Source organism: Lepidochelys kempii, chromosome 16 (assembly GCF_965140285.1).
Source record: "Lepidochelys kempii isolate rLepKem1 chromosome 16, rLepKem1.hap1, whole genome shotgun sequence".
In the NCBI taxonomy this organism is placed as follows: domain Eukaryota; kingdom Metazoa; phylum Chordata; order Testudines; family Cheloniidae; genus Lepidochelys; species Lepidochelys kempii.
Genome location: NC_136395.1, coordinates 9984093 through 10008587, shown reverse-complemented (window position 1 = coordinate 10008587; position 24495 = coordinate 9984093). Strand labels below are relative to the sequence as shown.

General features: G+C 43.4%; 1 protein-coding gene across 4 annotated transcripts in view; it reads right to left on the bottom strand.

The window, feature by feature from the left end:
* EHMT1 (euchromatic histone lysine methyltransferase 1) overlaps positions 1–24495 on the bottom strand; it is a 170447-nt gene that overhangs the window by 121029 nt on the left and 24923 nt on the right. Inside the window, exon 1 of one of the 4 annotated variants that reach the window (XM_073313921.1) lies at positions 24073–24181. The exons of 2 other annotated variants lie outside the window; for them this stretch is intronic. The gene's annotated coding sequence lies outside the window, so the exon portion shown is untranslated. Of the gene's footprint in view, positions 1–9761; positions 9952–24072; positions 24182–24495 lie in introns of those variants that run through there. One more of the 4 variants, XM_073313926.2, reaches the window with a different exon arrangement.

Here is a 24495-nt window from a genome sequence, read left to right as displayed (position 1 = left end):
TTGAGCTTATTTTTCACTTGTGAAGCCGAAACCCAAGTACCACCACCTGTAACTTAGCTTCGGGAGGGCCCCTGTGGCGTGGGGCCCTGGACAACTGCCCTGCTTGCTACCCCCTAATGCCAGCCCTGTGTACGTTTCCATGATGTTATTGTGCATTGCCCATGTCCTGTCCATGACTTTTAGTAAAAAAAAACCCATGCCAAAATCATAGGATTATAGATAGAGCAGTATAAACAAGTCATTGTCTGTATGAAATTTTAGTTTGTACTGACCTTGCTAGTGCTCTTTATGTAGCCTGTTATAAAATTAGGAAAATATCTAGATGAGCTGATGTACCCCTGGAAATTCTCTGCATACCCCCAGGGGTACGCGTACCCTTGGTTGAGAGCCATTGCCTTAGAGCATGAAGCTCTATCTTAAAAGCAAATCCATTGTCAGTACATTGACTTTTCAGTTGACAGGGAATGGCATTTAACTGGTTTAACGCAATTTTCCAATCATAGCCCAGTCTGAAATACTGTAATACCAAAGGCAAATTCTCTAGCCATCCCCCCACAAATGTACCTCTTCACCTCCTGCAGCTTATTCTTATAATACTAGATTTGTCCAAACCAATGTAGATGTTCTTGGAGGCTTTGACAATTTCCAAGCCCTAATTATCTATGTGTCTCAAATACAAAGACACATTAAATACCCAAAAGAGCATTTAAAATCACCTAAAAGTGGATATAAGGAAAGATTATAATCTTCTTAATTTTATTACTACAAATAATAAAAATACTTAGCACTTTTCATCTCTAAATCCCAAAGTGCTGTATAAAAGGTGGCGATAATGAAACTTGCCCATTTTATAGATAGAAAAACTGAGGCACAGGGAGGCAAAGGCCAAAAGTTTGAAAAGTGGCCTTAGGCTATGTCTATACTACCCTGCAGTTTGGACTGCGGGGGTGTGAATAGCAGAGCGCCCCAGAGTGCTGATCTGTAACACCCCCATGTGGATGCTGGGAGCACAAACTAAAAGGTTCCTCGTCACACGAACAAAAACCTCTTCAGAACAGGATTATGTTAATGTGACCTAGGAACCTTTTAGTTCATGCTCCCCCAGCATCCACATGGGGGTGTTACAGTTCAGCACTCTGGGGACACTCTGCTATTCACACCACTGCAGGGTCCAGACTGAAGGGTGGCATAGACAAGCTCTTCGTTTAGTGTACTGAGCATGAGGATGGGTCTTCAGGGACCTAGATTCTACTCCAGGCCCTGCCACTGATTCACTGTGTCACCTCGGGCATGCCACTTTAGCCAACATTTAGGCCTCTGCTTTTGGTTTCCCAATTTGAGATACTTTGGGTCTGACTTCAAAATTCAATGGGATTCGGGCATCTAACTCCTTTAAAAATCCCAGCATTAATTATTTTAAAACAAGAGTAAATATTACCAAACAGAAGGAGCAGTGATGTTATTTTTCTTTATATATTCCCCTCTCCAAAAATAACTTTTAGTTGATGGGGAAAATTTGTACACAAAATGTATTTAAACAAAAAGTTACACTTTTAATCAAGGCACTTCTTTTTATGATAACTGCTCAACCAGTATTTAAACCTGACTGCATCCTGCTGTTTTAGAGTTTGTGACACTTGGACACTAACCGGTCAGTGTCACAAGAGGTCACCCTTCAAGAAGTTAGTCACTGCCAGCAGCAAGCTCAGAAAAACCACTTGTTGTGAAAATTATTTCTTTGCTGGAGTGGCAGGGACAGCCTAATAGGGTCAGGCAGCTGACAGCAGGAATTGCTACATCACATGGTTTGTACCAATAAACATTTGCCAGTTTTTTAGGTAACAATGTAATATGGCAACAACAGGATATGTAAAAATATCGGGTCAGACCACTTGCTTGTTAACAAGTTTAAATATTGCCTCCCGTTCTCCCTTTCTTCTGCACCCTTGTTAGTGCCCCAGCACATGCTGCTTGCAAATACCCAAGTAACAAAGAATGAATGCTTGGGGCCACTCGTGTTCCTGGAGATGTGTGAACACTAATTTAAAAGAGGAAAGGTAGCCATGGAATTTGGTGTACTGGCCTATTTAACCATCCTATTTAAATATGTTTCATAATTTGCCATGACAAAGGCCCAACATTCATCTTCTATAAGAATAAGCCTTTGTCATGGCAGAAAATGGGGAGTATAGGAAGTAGTTGCTGTTCCTGAGGGCTTGTCTACACTTACCAGGGGGTTCGACATGCGGCGATCAATGCATCGACAGTCCATTTAGTGGGTCTAGATCACTCTCCCGTCGACTCCTGTACTCCACCTGAACGAGAAGCGCAGTCAACGGGAGAGCGTCTCCAGCTGACATCGCATAGTGTGGACCCTGCAGTAAGTAGATTCAAGTACGTCGACTTCAGCTACATTCAACTACACGGCTACCCTCTGATATGTTATTCATGAAGCTGAAGTTGCATAACTTAGATCGATCTCCCCCTGTAGTGTAGACACGGCCTCAGTCTGCCATAGGCTAGCTGACTGATCTTGGCCAGGAAGATGCGAGGCTTTATTTGTTAACATCTGGAGTGGCTTTGAGACCTTCAGAGAGAAGGTGCCAGATAAATGCAAAACATTAGTGGTATTATTCTGAGTTTTCAGAGTGCTGTGCTAGGCAAAGTGGCCACTTGCTTTTGAAATGTTTTCAATTCAGCAATCCAGCCTCTCTGCTATTCTTTGCTTTCTCGCAGACACAGTAGCTCATATCTGTCCTTGGTGTAAATCCAGCGAAGTCAAAGGAGTTACACTGGGGTGAACTTTGTCTACCGACAAAAACTACTCTTTCCCCAACTCTCATTGGGCAAGAAAAATGCAAAGGCCCAGGGCTCAACATGTTGATGTTTTGTACTAGGCTCAGACTAGCTCTCCAGGTGCTGAGCTTTACAACTGTGTATTGGGTTCTGGCCCTGAAGTACAATCCTGCATCGAGGGTACGGCTGATCTTTGGAACAAGGGGCCGGATCCTCTGTTTTCCTGTACCTTGTGCGGTCATTGACACCAGTGCAGTACTATTCTAACTTGGTAGCATTTTACACCCCACTTTGCATAAGTGTGACCGCACAGTGTGCATGGGTAATGGAGAATCAGGCTCAAGATCTTTTAAGGCAGGAAACCTACTCACAGGTGTCATCAACAATCTGATCACTCAGGCCTCAATTAAATAAACTCAAGTCAGCTTGCTTTCCTCCAGCAGCTGGGTAACATTTCCCACTTGGTAAGTGAAAGCTCTGCAGTTTCACGTGAGGCTTATTAGTAGCTGGATCATTCCTAGTACGTGCTCACTTGATCTCATCCAGAAAACCAGAATTAGCCTTAGTGAGGATACTTCAGACTCAGTTGACTGAATGGCTTTGCTCAATTTATCCCTGTAGGCCTTTGATCTAATCACTCCTGTTGTACTTCGGGAGTTAAATCTTGTTTTCACTTACCCCATGAGGGTAGGATTTAGCCAATCAGAAAGATTCCCAGGACCAGCCATCCTATTCCTACAGTCAGCAGTAGAAAACATGCAAACCAGAAACCTTTTCACTGCAGTGAGGTGTGTGTTTTATACAGCGTTACCACGGCACATTCATTAGGCTTCAGCACAGTCTGTGTGGTGATCTTTCCCCAAACAGGTTAATGTCAAGCTAAATACTGGTAGATCACCTTGCAAATATTATTTAGCTCCTTTATTGAGCCCCTGGTGTCTTTAGCTGTCACTAGAGAGCAACAGCAACAGCAACAAGGGAACTGGGCTGGCAAAGCACCTCACAGCCTCAACTACACAAGAAAACAAGGGTCGATCCTGCCACCCTCACTTACTCACATTACGTAGTACTTTCCTCCACAACGGTCCCACTGAAACCTATGGGACAACTTGCAAAGTAAGACACCACTCAGTATAGGGTTGGCAAAATGTGGTACATAGTGAAACACCTTTCTAGGAAGTAAAATAATCTTTTTCATTCTTTGTGTATACTTTGTACCATTCCACTTCATGAGTGAAAAGCCCAAACATTACAGACCTTAAATAAGGCCCTGACCCTGCAAAAGAAAATCATGGCAGCAGATCCCAGGGCCCACCTGGAGCCTTAATTAAAGTCAACAGGGCTCCTCAGAGATGTCTGCCTACATCCATCTCTCTGCAGGGTTGGGGTTTAAGCAATAAGCAAACGTATGATCTAAATGCAAATGTATCTTAAACCTTGACTGCTTGTAGGGAATCATCGTGTGGTTGTGGGAAGGATTGCTGAGTAGCATTTTCCCTTTCTCTCCACTTAAAGGGGGTGGGGAGAGGCCCATTCGGGCACTTCATGATAACAACTATATAAACTCAGATGGTTATAATGGCAAAATCCCTTTGGCATTGCCAGTACTGTGCTAGGATTTTTGATATTCCCCCTTCCTGACGTGCCTCAGATGTTGGTGTGAAACCTACAAGGGTGAATATTTACAGGTCAGTAAACTGACATGCCTGGAGCTCCAGACCTTATTTTAAAACTTCCTTTAGAAGGAATAGTCTGAAAGATCAGTTTTAAGGCAATCTAAAACGCCTGTCATTTCAGAAAACATTCAATGCTCTTCATCCATTCTGGAGTGAATAAAGCTTTGCTGGAATTCCGATTCAGTGCTGTACATTACATATCTAAATCTAAATATGCCTCATTCCAGAGGACTGGAATGGATGTCATGAATCAAACAAGCAGCCTTCATCCATCCCAACACACAAACAAAAGAAACATGGTTCACAGTCATAAATAATAAAAGTATATAAAAACCTTTATTTATTCCTGCTTCAGTACAATTCCAATGCCCCAGTCAGTAGCGAAATGCTAATCCCACATCTTCATAAAGCAGAACTCTCTCTGCAGTGAGGGATGCTACTAAATCAGACATTCTGTTCAGATCTAAATTGTGGAAAGTGGACACTCGCAAGCATGCTAAACAAATGAGAGAGTCGAGTGGATTTTTCACTCCGTCATTTCTAGCACATTTTTATTTCTGTTGCAGTCATTTCTTTTGTCCCTCGTAATGCTACTGTGCAGTTATGCTTAAATCTAGGCATCTCTCACTCTATTTGAGGAAAAGGAAGGGGAAATAGCTACTGTCACTTCGCTTATAAAAACTACATCCAAACAGTACTCCATCAGGATCATAATGGATTTAAAGTTGCTGAATCCTGGTCATTGGTGGTTTTTAAGAGCAGGTTAGACAAACAGCTGTCTGGGATGGTCTAGGTTTACTTGGTCCTGCCTCAGCCCAGGGAGCTGGACTTGATGGCCTCTTGAGTCTCCAGTCCCACATTTCTGATTCGATGTCAGCCCATGCACTGATAGTCCTCATCTTGCCATGCAAAATATTGAACCAGGTTCTTTGTCGGATTTACAGAATGCACTGAGAAGAGTGATAGCTAAAGCTCTGGCTAAGGAGTCTGTTCCATGAGGTACCCTACCCAGACAGCCATTTTCAGTGTGCCATTACATTGCAACCTACCTCGTAGTGCTTATCAATGGCACGCTTATTTCCAAATCCAACTCTCACACTGCCTGGTTCCCAAACTCCCCTGTAAATGTTACATTCATTGAAAACGGGCACCTCCGGAGAGGGGAAAAGTTTTTAAATTGTGTCTGTGTCTTCACTGCAAAAAAAGAGGTGCATCTTTGACACTGAGATGGCTCACTTATGATAGCCAGCTTGACAGAAAATCCTAATAGAGAGAAGACACTGTAGTTTTTATCTTGATGTTGCTAGTCGAGGTGAACCCCAGGTCGGATGTATAGTGTTGACCTACACTAGCTACACTGAGGTCAAACCTACCTATATCTTGTCTCCACTGGGGTCTCATATTAAGATAGCTATTTCACCACAGCTATCTTGATGTAAAAACACATCTCTTTTAGAAGTCAAGATGGAGCCTAAGATTGTGATAGTCATTTTATAGTGTTAAAGAACAACAAGGTAGACAGGCTATTGCCATGCCTTAGGAAGCATGAGTTACACAGAATATGTATTCACTAGCACAGAGTATAATCCTCCTAAACTCTCTTTCCACATGGCCATTCACATGCTTTATCAGGGCCTCTAAGCATCAAGACATTACTCAGCCAGCTGTAGTGTCTTAAATGAGGGGAATCTTCTGCCTCCACAGGGGGGTAGGTTGGGGGAAGGGCAGGGTCATCCCTCCCAGGCCAATGCCAGCACAATTTTCAGATTTATTTTTTCAACAGCCAAATCACCATTTAATCATGGGTTCGAATGATGGATAAAGCAAACATCTTGTTACATAATACAGGGGTAAGTTACTAGGTCTTGCTTCTTCCCCTCCTACATCCTTTTCCCTTTTCATCCATTCTCCACCTTTCAGTCTGTATCTTTAGGTGTCTTTTCTTCAGTCTTTTTTTAACATCTGTGCTTTCTCTTCCACTAGTTTGTCTATAATTGTTCATCCCCTTAAATGTTTGGGTGCATTTCTCTTCTTCCTCATCGCTCTATGCCAAGTTTTTCTTCTTCTGATCTGGTCTCTCTTCCCTTATTTTTACCTTCAGTGTTTTCTTTCTCCTCCCCCCCCACCCTCCATTTCTAATCCTCTTCCTATAGACCCCTTCAGATGGTAGTTGGAGCACAGATCCTGCTGGTCCTCAGAATGCAGGGGATGATGGTGTCTAGGCAGCAGAGTTAACTGGCAGCTGCTGTCCTCCAAAAACAGGTGAGCTTGCTTGAAAACTCTGCCAAATCCCCTGTCCTGGTCTCAGAAACTGTAAAATTCAAACCACAAAACACATATACACACTCCTCTGAGCCAACCAGTGAAGAGGAAGCCCAGCTTACTAGGACCCATTTTCCCACTCTGACTGTATGTACAGGATTCCAATGAACATTTCTTTCTTTAATTTAACCTAAGGATAGACACAGATCTTCTTCCTTGTTAAGCGCCCAACCAGCAGAATGTGTGTGTCTGGCCAGGGAATAGGGGGAAGGGCTCCTGGCTTTTTGGAAGCTCTTCCAACCTCTTACCCTTGGAGTGACGGAACAGCCACTAGAAAGGGCTAGTTATACCAGAATAATTATCCCATTATATATATATCGGTGTATGTCCCCATGTGGACACACTATTCTGGAATTAAAGTGACTTTATTCCAGTATAATTACTCCACTTAAAAAGCCTGGATTTAACCCAATATAACTGTAGCAGAATAATTATCTTGCTGTAACTATGCTGGGAAATTTCCCTAAAAATTGGTGGAGGAAATGAATTTTGGAATTAAAATCTCCCCTCAAAAAAGCCTTTGTAAACTAGGACCCTTGGAAATACAGGGTTCCTGTTCATTTCTATTTGTCTGGATTCTCTGCTAGGTCACAGTCCCTACCTCTTACATCAGATGTTTTTACTCTTGGGCACAGGCACTGTAAGTATCCCACTACAGACTAAAGATTCCAGAAGACAGTGCCTAAACCATCGAATTAAACACTCCAGCATCCAGATTTACTCTGAAAAGGTGAGGAGTACTTGTGGCACCTTAGAGACTAACCAATTTATTTGAGCATGAGCTTTCGAAAGCTCATGCTCAAATAAATTGGTTAGTCTCTAAGGTGCCACAAGTACTCCTTTTCTTTTTGCGAATACAGACTAACACGGCTGTTACTCTGAAATCTGAAAAGGTGAAGAGCACCCAGGTGCAAAAGGTCTGTGCAAGACAGCATCTAATCCTCACATTGTTACTGTGGGAGGAGGAGGCAGAATGGCCATGTGTCTGCATCCTTATCCTCCGTGCACCATGGCAAAATTGAGCCCAGGTGCAGAGCCCTCTGGCCCCAGTCAAACAAAGCACTTTAAGGAGGATTGTTCACATGCTTACAGCGGTTTGCTGGGCTGGAGCAAAGTAAGCCAGCAGTTTGCAGGAGCCAGCTCCATGTCTGGGTACTCTCCATCAAACCTGATTAGGCTGGCACAGAGGGACTACTGGACTGGCACTTGGATACAGTAACCAGAACTCCCACATAGGGACACAGATAGGCTGTGACCACTTACCAGTCCGCAGAATGGAAAACCAATTATGCCTGTACTCATGTCTCTGGGGTAGATTTTGTCCCTCCCCCATCCGCAGCGGCATTCCCAGCACAAAACCCAATTAATTGTGGTTCGTGTGGTATGCAGGAGAAAGAGGGGAGATGGGAGGGATGAATTTCAGCCAGCACCCCTGAAGAACCTATATATCAATCATAGGAAAGCATCAGTGCTCCAAAGCCCACAGTTCTGGTGCATTTCACAGCCACCAAGAAGAATCCTTTGAAACCTATTTCCCTCCTGCAGCTGGCTGGCTTTCCTCCCCACCCTCCATCGCATGCTGGTTTATTACTGTATCTTTTATTGAAAAATTTAGAGTGATGCCATCGCCAGGTGCCTTATATTCATCAAAAAAAGAAAATTCCACTAATTGATTTTTCAGCATTATGCCTTAGCAACCTGATTTGTTATTGTAGGGTTGCTCATGAGAGCTAGGCCAATTTTTAAATTTTTTTAAAAAAAAAAAGGAAATTGCACTGACTAGTTATTTATTTATTTTAATCCAAACCCTCAAATAGAAAGAATTACATGGAGTTTTAAGACAGGACAAAAAAAAAAATTGATCGAGTTATGGGCCTCTTGACCTTAAACAGTGCCCCTTTTAAGTCGGAGTGATCACATATTCAACTGACGGGGTGCGAATGCTACCCACTCACCGATGGGGCAGCGACAACACAATGCTGTTTAGTAACATTCTTCTGGAATTATGCTATTTAAGAAACTGCACCGACTTTTCATCTAGATGCCCATTTTAATACAAGGTCATCTGAAAACCAAGGCAAAAATCCAAAATAAGGACACAACTTTTTTTAAAAATGAGCCTATTTACCACGGTTCCCCTCATTTCTACCTTTAAAAAAGAAAATAATAAAAACTATTATTGAACTCTGGAAAACGTACATCCAAAGTAAACTGTCCCCAAAATGCTATGCAACAAATCCACCCAGCTCTAATCTTATGAATGGTTTCAGAGTAGCAGCCATGTTAGTCTGTATCCGCAAAAAGAAAAAGAGGACTTGTGGCACCTTAGAGACTAACACATTTATTTGAGCATAGGCTTTCGTGAGCTACAGCTCACTTCATCGGATGAAGCTGTAGCTCATGAAAGCTTATGCTCAAATAAATTTGTTAGTCTCTAAAGTGCCACAAGTCCTCCTGTTCTTTTAATCTTATGAATGTACCCCAAGGCACTGTGGTTTGTAAGCTGCATTTCATGGCTCTCTTTACCTACCTACTTCGACACTCAAAACGGCGAAGTGTTGCCTTAATTCTGCTTCATTAAAGAGAGAAAGACTTGGTGGGACTCACCACAGGCAATTTAAAAAAAAATAAAAATCAATTGACTTTGCAATTCGTGGCCTTACCTGCTTCTGAAGTAACTCATGAAAAGGGAGTATTTCCAACAGCAGCAGCATGCAAGCAAAAGGCAGCACCTTAGAAATGGCACCTCACACAGCACAAATGAAAAGTGCAAAGGTTCCATGCTACCAGAACTAGCCTGGCCTTCAGCAGAGCAGATAAAATATCAGAGACACAAACTACTGATATGTGCTGCTAAGCCATTTAAGTTTAGAGAAGCATTTCCTCTAAGACAGTCTTTAGAAAACCCCAAAGGATTGAAGAATCAGCAGTAAAAACCTCTTAAATAAAGCTCGACGTGATCCATACCTCTGTTTGGCTGTGCTGGCTTTTAGGATTTTCATCAAGGATTTCAGAGGCCTACACTGGTCTGTCCATGAGTTCCAACCCCACGGTAGGTGCTGAGGAGCATGCTCAGTGAGAGCTTTCTTACAATGCTCCACAGCTTCCTTCAGCTCATGGCACTGCAGTTGTGCTAGCCAGCTGAAGAGGAAGTGAGTGGAAGCAAGGTGCAGGAGATACTGTGTTGCTCTTTGGATGTTTCAGGGGGAAAGGAAGCAAATATTTCCCTTGCAAAACGGAGAAACTGGGACAGTTCTAAGCACTCCAGATCAGGTCTCGGACTAAACTAAGAGATTAATCATTAAGCGATTAAAATGTGCAAACATTTTGCTTGGTGTTCCGACTGCCACATTTAATATTTCAAACATCCACGCCAATATTATTCCTTAATTTAACATAACTGGATTGCGGATACATTTCCAACAGATTAAACCACAGAAATATCCACATGTTTTAATGAGGATTTGGCACTATTCAAAGCCAAACAGATTTTAGCAATATTTGTAGGCCATAAATTCTTTCAAAAGAAGGAAGAAGGGGAAGAAAACCCAATGGTAACATATCTGCATTCCCTACATCAGAGCCTTTTTGAATTTTAAATGCAAATTAAAAACCCTAAATATTTAGTGCCATGATAATTCCAGCAACATCTGGACAATTTTCTCTGCCTTGTAAAAGATTTTAGCCAGCTTTTTCTGAGACTCAGTCTATGTTGTTCACACAGAAAAAGCTTCTTTTACATTTGCATGCTTCAATCAGATTCTGTAGTTTCTATGCCAACATGCATTTGTAATTCTTTAAAAAGAGCATTTGGGAGGGGAAAAAAGAGCCTGAAACATGTTAAAGGGTTGTTTTTTTCCTGTCCAAGGCATCCATTCCCATTTTCTCTGAGCCACGGTAGCCTAAAAAAGGCCATGAAGCCATGATCTTAGCCATTTGAACATTTCCACCTGCTTTAATGTGCAGTGGCAACTCAGAAAGAGGACACGAAAGTTTATTCAGTCAGTCTGGGTTTTTCAAAAAATTATTATTCCAGCTCTCCATCCAGGATTTTGGAACAGCAAAAAACTGTACACCAGTGAATCCTGATGAGATAGTTCTGGGTTAGGAATGACCGTGGCCACAATCCTGCAATTTGAAGCACATGGGTACACCTCAGTACCATCGCACTGATTTCACTGGAACTCTGTTTGCCTACAAAGGTCCCTCTGCCGGGATCAGACTGCAGAATTGGGGCCTATGCATGTTCTCAAACTCAAAGTAAAAGTACTGAGAGGCAAACCACAGCTGTTGAAATATTACTGGGAAACACAGTAGTTTGTTTTTTTTAACCAGCCATAAGCAACAACCCCGCCACACCCTGCAAACTCTTCTAATTTTATAGCCTGCACTCGTGCTCAGAACTATGCAGAACTGTAAAGTTAAAGGTGCAGCTGCCATGGAGTCAAAGAAAGCCGCAACCAGGAGAAAAAACAGCTTAAGAAAATCATAGGGATATGTATCACCACACTTGGGGGGGGGGACCTTTCTGAATGCACTATCACTGTGGTTTTCTGTTTCACCTAAAGTTCATGCATAGTATGTGGCAATGCCTTTGAATCTATTCTTATAACACCGAGATGCCAAGAGCTCATTAAGAAGTTACCCACTGGAAAATACACAGGCTAGATGGCTAAGCCTGAAGGAGAGTTGAAATGGGCCTTTCCCATGGATATGCAGAATTGACATGGCTGTTTCTTAACAAGGAATCTCTTGTTGCTCACTAAGAAGAGAAAAAACAATGAGGAGTCCTTGTGGCACCTTAGAGACTAACAAATTTATTTGGGCATAAGCCTTCGTGGGCTAGAACCCACTTCATCAGTTGCAGGGAGTGAAAATACAGGAGCAGGTATAAATACATGAAAAGATGGGGTGTTGCTTTACCAAGTGTGAGGTCAGTCTAACGAGATAAATCAATTAACAGCAGGATACCAAGGGAGGAAAAATAACTTTTGAAGTGGTAAGAGAGTGGCCCATTACAGACAGTTGACAAGAAGGTGTGAAGCTTATGCCCAAATAAATTTGTTAGTCTCTAAGGTGCCACAAGGACTCCTTGTTGTTTTTGCTGATACAGACTAACACGGCTACCACTCTGAAACCTGTCACTAAGAAGAGAAGCTGCATGGACAGCACTGGCAGGTTTTTCTGTCTACAGGGATGCCTGACCATTTTCTCATCTTTCAGGTCTGGGGGGAGAAAGAGCAGAAGGCAGTGTTTGGTGATCCATTTCAGGGATCACAGTAGTTAGGGATGGAAAAGATCTATTGGATCCTCAAATCCATCCCCTCTGCATCAGCAGAGTATAGTCCCCTAACACAGGAGGTGTCAGACTGTAAACTGCTGCTATGATCAATCCGAGCCATGAGACCAAGAGGAAGTACTCCTGGGTGAACTCCTCCCACTGACTTCAACTGGAGTTTTGGGTGCACAAAGCATTCAGGACAGGCCCCTCGAAATTTGGATGGCAGGGGAGCTAGAAACAATGAGAGAGCGTTGGCTGACTATGGGATAAACTATAGTATTTGAGTATCACATATGTGTAGGACCCTATTGGCTTTGTAGAGCTGTATGCCTATGCAGTCTGCTAATTTTTATCACTACCACTTCATTGTGTGCCAGCCCCACGGTTTTTTGTTCCTTCCTATGCTGATGCAAGAAACCTGCTTGAAATACAAGTTTATTTCTTTTAGGGGTACGCACCTGTCACCCCAGAAAAATGAGCAATGCCCCAGATTAAGAGCTCAGCCTGGTCTCCCTCAGGATGAAGAGTGTGCATCTGTGTTACTGATCCTGCAGTATTTGGGTTTAAACATAACACCTGCAAAGCCACACAGCTTCGGGGATGAATTTGTGAGTGGGCAAAGGAGAAAGTGAACGTGTGGAGATATATACATCTGCACAGATAGTCAAGTCAAGTGTGTTAGTCTGAGTGTCTTAACCAGTCAACAGATGAGGGAAGAGCATTGTACACGTCTAGGGTGGAACCTTTTTGATAGGTGCAACCTGCAAATATGCGACCTACATCTTCTAATAGGCCATGGTGGCAAAAGGGGGAGTCATGATCATTCCATCTCCGAAGGGATTGATTTCTACCCAAAGATGGAGTACCCAAAGATGGGGCTGAAGTCCAGGGCCCTAAGCCTCGTCAACTGGGGCTGAAGCCAAAGCCTGAGCAACTTAGCTTCACGGCGGGCTCTGTGGCATTGGGCCCCAAGCAACTGCCCTGTTTGCTACCCCCTAAAACCGACGCTACGTTTTATATGAAGAAAATCAGTCGTTGTAACACAGGTGGGCCATGCTGAGGGGCCTCAGAAAGAAAAAGGTTGAGATCCCCTGCCTTGGGGGGACTCTCCAAGTGGCCTGCCTTGAGCTGAGACAGTGGCTCAGTAAATGAAACTCATTTTTACACAGAGATAGCTGTGGCAAGTCTTGCACCCTATGGAGCAAATTCTGCAAGGTGACTTGCTGCCTAATGTCAAGAGAGGCAATATTGGACAGAACTGGTAGCCAAGCTAGGTTGGTCAGTCTCCTGGTACCTGTTATTATATGAATGGTTGCGTTCAACTGACTGTCTTCTAGTCCTGTGTGAAAAGAGCTGAGCCACACCGTGGAGCAATATTCTGCTACAGCATAGTAGAAAGCAAGCCCAGAATGCCTTAGTGTCCCCGCACTCACTCCCAAGGTAAGAGCAGCTAGTTTGCTGGTCAGGTTGTTTCTTGTCTATATTTTCAGCAAGGTTTTGGTAAGGTGTTCCTTGCAAGTCAAAGTAGAGCCCAGTGTAACACCCAGATACACAGGCTTTGGGTCATGGTCCAGCTTTCAGCATGATGTTAAGATATCAAGGGGTGTAATGCAGCTACATTCCTGTTATATACCTCACAAGTAACCTGCTTCATCAGTTGCACCAAAGCTGCAACTAACAGGCCAAATCCTACAGATCCTGGCCAGCATGGTCTCTTAAGCAATCTCAACATCTTAAAATATGGATGAAGAGTTAAACTCTGAGGGCCAGATTCTGACCTCTGTTAAACAAGTGTAAATCTACAGTAAGCACTCTGGGCCTGATTCTCTTTTGCCCTGCACTGTGTGTATAACACACTGCCATTCTAATCTGGTACAGTTTTACATCTGCTTTGCCCAGGTGTAAACAATCACACACGAGGCAGTGCAACGGACAATCAGCCCCTTGACTTGAGTGGGTTACTCCAGATTGACACTGGTGGAACAGAGATCAGAGTCAGGCTCAGAGAGTGCTGGTGTCATCACACAGGGCTGTGTGGAAAACAGAGTAGGAGAGTGGCAGCAACATTAAGTCAACAGAACAAGACAGGAGTGTCACACTGGGGTGGACCACACACAGACACTGACCCAGTTAGCCAAAGCCGGTGCAGCAGTGAAGCACCACAAAGAACTTGGAGGAAAGAGAGAGGTACCTGTAAAAAACTGGTCTTTTGAAAAGACTATTGAAAGTTGAAGGGGACACAAGCTAGGGTCCTGAGAAGGTCTACAATGCCCTGCAAATGTTGACCTCTACCATCCATCCTCTCTACTCTTTGTTTTGCAGATGTCAAACTGTACCGATTCATTTTGGTTAAAACAAGTCTCTGGTCTTTCAGGAGCTTTGCTGTGAACTTCATAAACTTTGATATTTCACCATGACATGATCCTCCTGTAATACACCTACCTTCCAACTGTAACCCCTTGGGGTTGAGAGGGCATGGCACCTTTAAAACCTCATCCTGAGGGAGAGGAAATGCTGGTTGTTCCAAGGGGAGAAGCAACAGGACCGTGTGGTGTCTGTAGCTCCAGACAAGAGTGCCTACATCGAGCAGGCCCTCACGTACCAAAGCAGTCGAGAACCAGCCTGGAGCCCAGGAGGGACAGAGCAGCCAACCAGGATGGGATCCATGGGGAGCACCGTGCCAGGAAGGAATCACCTGAGAAGGACAAACCGGAGCTGGACCCAGCATCGCCATCATCACCCAGAATTGTATGGGGCCAGGAGTAGTTGGGCTTGTGACTGTACACTGGGAATGAGGGAGGTTGTTACTCTGTGTGGATTTGCAGAGAGGGGCAGAAGAAGGCACCAGAGGGTTTTGTTGGGGAAAATTTACTGGCGCTGAAGATGACCAGGAGCACCCAAGACTTGCTGCTGGACTGGAACTCTGCCTAGGATTCCTAACCTCTGAGTCTAGATGCATTGCTCAGCGTCTATACTTTTATATTGTGGTACCCCTGGACCCTTGGGTCCTTGTGTTGGATGTTACCCTGTTTTACTGCTCTAACTATCTTTGTTATTTTTTTCCATTCATCCTTCTGTAAACAAATATTTCCCTTTCCTATATTCATTGTGCCATTCCGGGGGAGAGGGGGATGTTTACTCCACAGGGTATGGAACAGGTGTCCCTGGGGTGTAGGGAGTTTCCCTGCTGCATTCCTGTGCATGCATTTCCTTGGCCAACCTGCCCTGCAGAGCGGACTCCATCTTGGCTATTAGGGTTCTACAGTTACACAAAAGCATTTTTGACAATAACCCACCAAGTACGAATCATACCTTTACAACAAAACTCTGCATGGCTTATAGATTCAGCTTTCAACTTATGTATCAGTAACATCTGAAATACACTGTCTGTGGGTCAGATCCTCAGCTGATATAAACCAGCATAGCTCCGTTTACTTCAGTGGAATGATGTTGGTTTACTGGCCCTGTGTTTAACAAAGGGACTGATCCTGAAACACTGAAGTCAACGAGAGCTTTCCTGTTGAATTCAAGGGGAGCAGACTATGCAATTGTAAGCTCCTCAGGGCTGGGACAACATCTTCCTCAATGTTTGTTAACTGCCAAGCACATCAACCGTGCTCAACATGTCGTCATCATCATATTAAGCAGCAAAAAGAGGAACAGAATTGGACAGCTTTATGCTGCAGCATATCCCTTGAGGACTTCAGAATGGGAAGGAGAGAGAGTTCTATTGTAACATGCTATACAGATCAATTCTAAATCACTCTTTGGCAAAACAGAAAGCTATTAGGAGTCTCACTAATTAACTGTCGCGCTAGTTTGATGGTATTTAAATAAAAATAAAAAGACCATCCCAAGATCTATGCTGAATGAGGAGGGTAGAGATTTGTTCTCCCGTACATGGTGGCACAGCCAAACTGTGGATGTAAATACAAGGGATTCTCACCTGTGCGGTTGGACTGATGGAAATATCCCTGAGCTCTTGATCCTTCATGCTGAGCCTGCTCCCAGTGGGTCCCTTATGGGATTATTGCAGCAGCCTAGTAAAACAGTTACTACTAGCTGGACTAAATGCTACAGAAAGATTGTGGAAATTAATTAACTCCTACCCTGATCCTTACAATGATGGATTACCTTCCAGCTCTTTTCGGACAGCCTCACGACAACAGGAGGTGGAAACACATGACAGATACGAGGCATTTACTGCCATGCGCCTTCTTGGTACCCTTCTGTGTTGAAACAGCATTGGAGCTGCCAAGGGTCTGTCCTTGCTGCCTTCTGATCATGCAGTGAGGTGAGGAGGGAGGTTTCAGACCAAACTCAGTGCTGGTATAAGTGAGTATCCCCACTGAATTCGAGGGTGATGCACCCACATATACCAGTCTGAATTTGGCCCTTTGTGTATAATGCTGGTGGGGAAAGTGAATGGTTTGGACAAACAACCCCCTGTTCATTCCCTTCGTCTCTCCTGCCCTGATACCAGGCATGTCTTCGGTCTGACAGTATTCACAGTTTTAAACTTTTCTGTATTTCCCACAGCTCGGCACAGTCCAAACTGTGCCAGAACCACCAGTGTGTATTAGGATTAACATTCACTGGAACACAAACTGACGCACACCTGGCAAATGCAATGGATGACACAGGTCCGAGCACTTAGCATTCATGGTGAGCAGGAAGCTGATTGTATCAGCCACAAGAAGCCTAGTTTGCCATTTAGTAGCCAAGCTGTTTGTTCAGCCCATGTATCATTCCGCCATGTGTTGAACCTAATCTCGTGGCGGAGGCAGGAGGAAATCTGGATGTGGCCATTTGGACTGGGAATTAATCTAAATGGCAAAATGGAGGGGCTGAATCTCCTCTCAGTTGCATGTGCCTGAATCTCAAGTCACTTCATAGATGTTAATGGAGATACACTGGTGTAAATTCCAGGGTAAAAGCATTCTTAAACAAGGAGAACAAAATTTAGCAGCAGGATCAAAGACAATAAGACCCGAGATACAGATGAAATTCTCCTCTTCACCACACACAGACTCTGACCTATATCTCTCTGCAGTAGCTACTCTCATCACTAAATATTATGACATTGCTTTTGATCTTTGCCAAGAAGCCATACAGCTTTTTGCTGTAGTAAATTTAGCTTGACCCTGTGCAGACAAGAAATCACGTGATATTTAACAGTCCGAAGAGCCAGGTATGATACGCACTAAAAGTCTCATTGTTCCATCACAGCTCACTGAAATAGATCTTTAACTGTTTTCAAGCAGTTTAATGCAGCTGAAACTGACTAGCAGGCAAACAAGTAAACACAGTGAAAAACAATGACAATGCTCCACATTTAAAAAAAAAAAAAGTTTGTGTTTAATGCTGTATCATTTTTAGGGCTTCAATTCCAGCCAGTTCATATTGCCAACAAAATCCTAGCTAAGACACACTATCTATCACAACAGGTTTGACCCCATTTTTAATATGTAGAGAAAGGACTTCATAATCCTACAGAACACTGAGCAAATGGTACTCTTTGTGGCAACTTGAATACTAGCCTATTAAAATCCAAACCCTCTCTTATAGCAACTCCGATTTTAAACACTCAGCCATCTTTTCAGCCCAGATTTTAAGCACTTTGCCAAGCAACTCTGTCTGAAGGGCAAATCACTCCAGAAATAGGCAGACAATTAATTTTCTTTTATTCTGGAAGAGAGGATTATTGGAATAAATAAAATAATCAGCTTAGCCAAGAGCACAAATGACAACTTCGAAAACCAGGGGACTTTCTCATTTTTCCTACCCATTCAAGGTGTTCTTGGACAAACCCTCAAGGCACCTGCAGAACTTCTGGAGGTAAATCGCGTGGGAGAGCTAACTCCCTGGATGTAAAGGATGTAAGGAATACTTAAGAGATTATTGTCATTTCAGACACTATTATTACTAATTTTAACTGCTATTTAGAAAGTAAAAAACAATACAGAAATGAAGGGCTAGACTGACCTCCTCACTCTGGTGTAAATCTAGAGTAACTCCACTGAAGTCACTGCAGTTCAAATGGATTTCCATCAGTTTAGAGAAGGCTAGAATCTGTACCTAAATTATGTGCAGGAGGAAGGTTACTTGGACAAGGTTTGGTGCTGAATGCAGAGTAGAAGTGTGCTGCTTTCAGTTTTATTTGCTTATTCACTTTTTTTTTTTTTTTTTAACTATTTGAGATATTTGGTTCTCTGTTTTGTGATTAATCCAGTTACTGGGATGTCTGAAATACCCCACGACATTTAAACACACAGGTGGATCTACTAAATATTTGGCATTTAATTCCCAATCTCCAACAGTAGAGGAGGGAGAGGGGAAAGGAGAGCACCAGTGTCATACTACAAAGAGAGCAGAATTTGATTTACCAAGAGTTGTACACACACTACTGAAAGATTCCAGATCATAAGCAGTTTGGGTTACATATGAGAGACAGTTTGGGAACTTTGTTTCAAGGTTGCTACGGGCCTGACAAGGAAACCAAAGACTCTGAGATAAAGATTGATGGACCCAAAGATTCCCAAGAACACTAAGGATTGCAGAAGCACTGAGAAATCAAATGATCTGGAAAATAAAATGAGATTAAGATATACCAAGCTAGTGGGGGCTCCTCCAGGCGCAGAGGCAGGGAAAGCAGACTTTTAGTTTGCAATGGATTAGGAAGGAGGTTAGGGACAGATAATTTCTAACGCTCACAATGTGTTATGGTGAGATGTATCCCCAGGCAAGCCAATTAAGTCACACCTGTATCGTTCTTGAAGAAATAGCTGCTCTTGCATTAAGGGGCTTGCACATTAAAGTTGGTAGATACATCTGAGTCTGGTTTCAGGATTCCAATACTGTCCCCCTTCAGTATCATGATTCATAACACCAGAGTGAAATATGTGGCCCTGGGTTTACCCTTCTGCTTTCTCCAGAGGGTTCACTGTAAACTCCAGACATCTGCCTCTCCCCTTTTCCGTAAAGCTGATGCAGAGTTCCTGGAAAAGGCAGAGTGGAAAAATGGATCTATATCTTTTCTAAGGAGAACTTCAGTTTCTTTTGTTTTCCTTTCTAACAGCGAATTACTGACAGCAAGTAGGTCAGGGAGTAGAGGACGCTCTAAGAATGATCTGTTGTGCACTTCCTTCTCTTCGCAAGCAACTATGTCACTTCCTCTCTTCAAAGACTACCTTAAAAACCTGCCTGTTCCCCACCCACCTGTCCTTTCCCGGGTCTTTCCATTCTCCCCTCCTTGTAACTAGCATCGTTGCATATGTATAATTTACATTTCAGATCTTTCCCTTCGCTGTTTCATTTATTGTTCTTCCCCTGCAAGTTGCACACCATCACTCTCTCCTTTCACTGTATATCGTTTTTCAAAGAAACTTTATGTACAATAACAACATTTTGTTCCCCTGTAGCACCTTTCATCCAAGAATCCCAAGGTACTTTACCTATGCTCATTAATTAATTAAGCCTTGTCCTCCTGCTGGTAGCATAGTTATTAACCTTGTTTTGCAGATGTGTAAAAGACTCTCTTTCCCTGAGAGAGAGCCTCCAAACTACTTCCCACTTTCTCTTTATATACCTGCCTTGATAGGCCCAGGTGAGAATCCTCTTTCCAGCCAGTGTAACCTACACCCTGCTCTGTCTCCTCCTAGTGGCATCACACCAGGAGGCTGAGCGATCTTCCTAGGGCAGAACTCCCATGGCTGATTATGATACAGTCCAATTCTTCTTGCCCATCCACCACAAGGCATTGCAGAACACTCCACAGAGCTCGTATATGCTGAGGGAAGGTGGAGACCTGACTCAGGCAGATGGACAGCCATACTGAATGTGTAGGTAGGACTCTGATCCCTTCCCCCCCCAGTGCTGGAGGGACTGGCAGTGAACAATGTTGCCAGAGCAGAGAGAGTGCAGCAGTTAGGAGCCCTCTGAGGGTTCTGAAAAGCTGAAATGCAATCTTTGAATTGGATTCCAAAAGGGCCAGGAGGCCAGGACAAGTGTTTGAGGAGAGGGGTGATATGATTCCACTTCTAGTGCAAGACACAACAAGGCACAAGCGGAGACAAACACCGTGCTTTAAAGGAAACCCTTGCACAGTTTTCCAGCAAAAAGAGGATTCAGCATAGTGGACAATTACAATGCTTAAGCCATATGTCTGGCTTTCAGGTCATTACCCACCTGATAACGACCGGCTGAAGGAGTAAAGATACTGAAGCAAAGGCAATGAGCTCTAATGGTCATTATTTGGCTAGTAATGACTGAGGAATATGTATCATATAGCCTATCTGGTGAGTTGCTTTTGCCTTCGGATCACTGCTGCAGCCCTGTAACATTTCTGAGAACTGGTCTCAGGTGTCTGAAAGGCTGGTCAGTTCCACTTGCTTTTATTTCTTATGAACTGCTTTTAACAAACTCAGGGACTGTCGTCTGCCAAAGAGCTAGGCATCTACTAGTCAACAAGACTCTATTTGGCTTTCAGTTCCTCCACTGAATTAAGCAGAGTTGCACTAGAGGAACAAAAAGCAGAAACTGGCCCTAAAGCTGGGAGTTGCAAAGAAGTCTAAGGAAGTTAGGTACCCAATCCCACTGAAAATCCAATGGGATTTGGGCACCTAACTTCCTTAGGTGGGGTTTACAATGAAGTCTAGGAGTCTAGTAAAAGACATCAAGGCCTGCTCTGCACTGGCATTTTTCTTCCAAGTTCCCAACACCACACCAGCAATGGTGCGGCCCCAGCTACAAGAGCAATAATGGGAGCACTAATATCGACAAGCTGCTGGCGATTACATCACTATGTTCTCCTACCTTGCTCATATGGGGTCCAGACAACCAGGTGGCTAACCTGCCTCTAGCAGTCAGTCTATCCCAGCACTCCTAGCAGCAAGAGCTACACTGGTGGAAGCCCGGCCTCTGGCTCAACCAGATTAGCACCTGTTAAAATCTACACGGCCTTATCTACACTTGACTGTCAGAATGTGTTAGTTAGGACATTACCTAACACCTTTAAGAGCTCACCGTTGAAACTCAGTCCAGATTAAACGTAGGTCAGACAGGGATGTGGCTAATTCCCTTCAAATGAACCAGTGGGAAGGCCTTGCCTGTCATGGAGAAGCTGCCCAGCATCCTAACTGGAAAGAGAAAGGTGTTCTACATCAACAGGAAAGAGAGGTAGCTTGGGGGATCTGTCAGAAGGAAGTCCTAGTGTCCTACCAAGCGAGACCAAGCTTTGACCGGGACACATGAACACCCTGAGAAGCTGCAGGTTTGGTGACACCAAAGGACTGGACTTCTGGCTAAATATGCTGAAACTGTTTCCTCTTTTTAGTCTGAACCAAGCTAAGCAAAGCCTCAGTCCTACCCCAGGGTAAGCTGACCAGAGCAGAGAGGTTCTGAGCCAAAAGGCATGTGCACTGAAGTGTCGTATTTCTCCTTGTTGAGTCTTCCCTTTAATTTCTGGTGCCAGACACTACAGCCCTAGACCACCTTCCAACAGGACAAGTGAGAGGAGGCAAGGCCAGAGGCTGGAAGAGATTTTTGAGATGAGCATTTGGCATTGTGTTAGTGACTAGGTTAATTCTTGTCCATCCCCTGGATGAGGTTGAGATGAATGAGGAGGGCGAAAAGCTCTGATTCAGGCGCTATAGTCACTTTTCTACAAAAAGAGGAAGGAAACAAGAACTGTTTGCACTTTGGGAGAGACACCATGATATATGGATCCTACTCAACAGGAGGTTCCCTCACTGTATGCCCACAGCCCTGGTGTTATGAGACCTCTGGATTCTATACTTGCAAGATACGCCAGCACTTACGCTTGGTGGGTTAATGAGAGATGATTGCTATGCCCACCACAAACAAAATAATCAGATTTGAAGTCCTGTTTTAGTCTTTTTTCTTCAATTTTTCCTTGTATTTTATCTTTAAAAATTGAAAACAGCCCCCTTTGCTTCAGCCAGTTGTAATTTGCCCGTTTGAGTGGTTTTTCTCATCATGAAAATCCTTCACTGGCATCAGACAATAGATAAAAAACCCTTGTTAGGAAACACACACACATTGAGAAACCAGGCAGCATTGCTGGATCCCAGCAGAACTGTAGCTTTTCCGAGATGACAAACACAGCTTTGTTCCATCACATTTGAAAACATACTCTGAAAACAATGCTCCTCCCCATATATATAAAAAACCCTTTCCTCGCACCCAACAAAAGGAAGACATAATTAACCCTCCCTCAGAGAGACTACAATGGTATTTAAAACAGTAAAATGCAATCCATTTGCATTTAGTAGCTAATTATTTCCCCTACGTACACACCCATCAGTATTCCCTAAAAATGTCCACAGAACATTGACAATCTGTGCTAGCCAAAGCTTTCGGAAAGGAGTGAAAGAAGATGGTTCCGAGTGAAAAATAAACCTAAGAAACTCAACGACGGTCTGGCAAAATCTTCCTGAAAAACACAGTGTATCTAGCTCAGCAAATTCTGTCACAGAAATGCCCTTTTGAACTCATTTGACTGCATTAACTTTCACCTGCGTATTGTGTTTAAGCCCACGGCTATTGCAGGAAGAATCCAGTGGGAGCCATCAGCATTTGCCTACCTGTTAAAACACAATCCCCTTCTTCACACCACCACCAAGGACATAAGTAGCCATTTTCCAACATGCAGCACTGCAAAGACATACTCCTGCTGCTGCTGGAAATTCATTAACAGCGGCCAAGGCCAGGACTAGCATCACAGCCATCCAGCACAGTTTCTCAATGGCATAGACTGTACAGAAAGAACGGCTGCCTATTGTTCACTCTTTCTCATCATATTGCAAGATACTTTAGCTTCCTCAGAACTAGGAGAAGTGCACCCTTTCCCCCTTTTGCTCCAGTAATGCAGTCCTGGAACGAACAAGGTAGGAAGCAGTCCATAAGCACTCTTGCTACTGAAGAGGGGTGAATTACTAAAGCTAGTGATGTAATAATCAATGCCACCCCACTCCAAAAAAATCCCCAGCGTGCTTTACTGACATTCAGTTCACCTTGATTCCATCATCCCCTCCAAAGGATTAGTTAGAAGTTTTCAGTGGCAAACACCCAAGCTGTGGGTTACTGAGCTCTGCCCTTCCCAGCTCTCACACAGTGCTGACTCAGCCCAAGAAAGAAACTAAACTGGGCTGGACTTCAATGGAGTTACAGCAGGGACCAGGCTGGCCCTTGATCTGAAGTGTCTTAATCTTCTTGTTGCTGATGTTGTTGTTAATTAAAGTATTAAGGATGGTAAACAATGTTTTCCTCCGTCCATGCTTTCAGGGCAAGAGCTGATACCATGCTGTCCTTTCACTAATAACTGGCAGATGATTTCACTCTTTCAGGCTGCACTCACAAAAGAGCGACTGAAAAACAAAATGGCCCAGTTTCACCTTGACACAGTCCTTGTGCACACAACAATTCCCTTGCCACCAAGGCAGGCTTCTCTCAGCCTTCAAAAGTGATCGCCCTTTAGACCAAAGCTAAGATATCTCACCAATATAACAAGTTGGCAGTTCTTTATGCATTTTCTTTTAAAAATGTAATAAAAAGACTATTCTTCTGCAAGCAATCAAAGCTAATCCCTTTACAAATTTACTTTCAACAGAAGCATATTTAAAAAAAAAAATAACATTGGGCTATGCTCACAAGCGAAAAGTATTGAGTGTTATCAGCTCCTTCCTGCCAACACAGCACGAGTGTGCAGCAGGCCTCAACTGGTATATTCATTTAGCCCAACATGAAGGCAGAAACAGGGCTCTACCCACTTCTAGAAAGTAAACCAGCTTCTCAGTATGGCCTTGCACTGAAATAGGATTACAGTGGCCTGGAAAATAAAATAAACCCACAACATGAAGGTTACCCATAAAATCATAACAAAGATCCTTCTTTCCCAATTCTCTATAGAGAAAACCTTTATCAACCCCTCTATGTTATATAGAAACACAAAAAGATATGTACATTAGTCCCATGTACCTCTGTCAATTTTTTTTCCTCGTGTCTTTAGAGCAGTTGTTTACTGCAGCCAACTGCAGAGAAATTACAGTAGCTTAACTCTCCAACTCCCTCTAAAGGATTAATCTTCCAGTGAGCATGCTCACGCGAGATCTTTTTTCAGCAGTTGCATCCATTTCATGAAATGAGGGCTGCTGCAGACATGAGGAAATGCCATTTCAGGACTACATGCAAAGTTGAATAGCTCCATAAACAAGTGCTAATCCCTTTCTGAAGTTCTAGCAAGAGTCTATGTCAAACTCCCTACCTCCAATGATTTTAAAAACCCTGAGACTAACATGCACTTTCCCACATTTTTTTACAGTGGTTTCTCTATAAGACACATAGTTTAAATGTCTGCTCTTGACTTTCTCCCAACAAACTGGTGGAGGGTCCCTCTAATGA